We start from the raw sequence: 2224 nt of genomic DNA on the forward strand, positions 1-2224 counted from the left end.
TTTTGTACCATTTAGGCCTATATACATTTCGTCAAGTTAAAAACTTTCATAGTTTCTTAATACTAATGAGAGGATAATAACGATGACTATAAACAAGATTAACGAAAACAATAGTAGCCCAATCATTTTCCAAAAGATCAAAGTTGCAAAACACCAAATGGCCTTTATTGTAAAACCCCGATTTACGTTAGAAGTAGAAAAAGTAAAAATGGGATCGAGTTTAAATCTATAAGATCCCCTTACGAGAAAAAAGAAAGACCTGGGGGTATTAGGAAGACCAGAAAAATCAAATTCCTGCTCTTTACTAAAATTATTAATTATAGTTTCTAAATAAACGTATCAAACTTACATCGACCTTGAAAAAACTTATGCAGAAGGAAGTAATGGCATGAGTATGAAGGCGAGGGGATATCGGATATTCTTGTATTCTATGACATTTTAGTGGCATTGGTAAACAATTATCGAAACGGGCCCAAAATCGACCTCTTTTAAAATGTTTAAGAGTTAATGGTCTTCAATTGCCACAGACATATTATGAGATAATTTTCATCCTTTGCAAAGTTTGTATATATATATATATATATATATATATATATATATATATATATATATATATATATATACATATACATATGCATATATATTCAAAGGAAAACAAATGGAGAAAATCAAATTCTGTTATTCCTGACTGGTTTCGTTTTTTTCTTACGCCTGATCTTAACACGTTTTTGTTAGATATACACACATATGTAATATATATATATATATATATATATATATATATATATATATATATATATATATATATATATATATATATATATATATATATATATACTGTATATATATATATATATATATATATATATATATATATATATATATATACTGTATATATATATATATATATATATATGTGTGTGTGTGTGTGTGTATTAATATATGTTTGTACGTTGTGTTTGTGTGTGTACTCAGATATCCAACCAGAAATCTTCCTGGTAAATGAGTTAATTTTACTTTGATAGCTTACCCCCAATGAAATTATTGCACAGTAAAACATAAACTTAAATCAAGAAACGGAAAATAGAATACGAGAGATAAGGCTCAGGCATAAGGCATAGAATGATTAGTATCTATAATGGTAAGAAATACAAATGCATAGTGATAAAACAATGCTAGTAACATTTTACGTAGTGCCATGTGGAGACCAGTTGAGAGTTTGGTGAATTAATCTCTCTTGGGGAGTGCGAAGAGAATTCCCAAACCATCTCCATCTACCTCTCATCATGATGTCATCCACAGATGACACTCGAGTAATCTCTCTTATAGTTTCATTTCTAATCCTGTCCTGCCATTTACCTCTCATTATTCTTCTCACGGTTTTGCTCTCATATCTACAAAATGTATTGGGTATTGTTTCATTGTCATACCACGACTCATGTCCATATAGTAACACAGGTCTCACTAAACTGACATATAGCCTGATTTTTATATGTAATTTCAAGCGACTTGATTTCCAAATTCTGCTTCACCTAACCATTGTCTGATTGGCTTTTTTTAATTTTTCATTAAAATCCAATTCTAAAGCCCTTGTATTAGAGATCATAGTTTCTAAATACTTAAATGATTCCACCTCATTAATCATTTCTCCTTCCAATGATATTTCATCTTCCATTGCATATTTCATTCACTTCTTTCTATCTTGATCCCAACCTCGTGGGATATTTCATGCATTCTGGTAAGCAAGCATTGCAAATCCTGTGGTGTTCTGCTAATAAGGACAGCGATATCAGCATACTCTAGGTCAGCTAATTTTCTATTACCAATCCAGTCCAATCCATTCACAACTATTCTACACATTTCAAAATCTATAAGGAGGATAATCAATATTAGCCCTTAGACTACTCCGCTGTTCACTGGAAATTCATTTGACACGACTCCACTAACATTAACTTTGCACTAGCTTTGCTCATGGAATGACTTAATCGAATTTACATAATTATATGAAATTCCATAATAACAAAAGACCTTCCCAAATTTTGTGATGCACAATATCAAAGGCTTTTCACAATCCATAAATACTATTAAAAGTAGATGTCTATATTTTACTTGAAATTCTATGTTTAGTGTCTGAACCTAGGCTCCTCAATTAGAATTATGTGCTCATTTTTATATACGTACGTCTATTTTACTGTATAATTTTGATTATTTTTCAGTTTTATAC

Source organism: Palaemon carinicauda, chromosome 5 (genome assembly GCF_036898095.1).
Source record: "Palaemon carinicauda isolate YSFRI2023 chromosome 5, ASM3689809v2, whole genome shotgun sequence".
Taxonomy (NCBI): domain Eukaryota; kingdom Metazoa; phylum Arthropoda; class Malacostraca; order Decapoda; family Palaemonidae; genus Palaemon; species Palaemon carinicauda.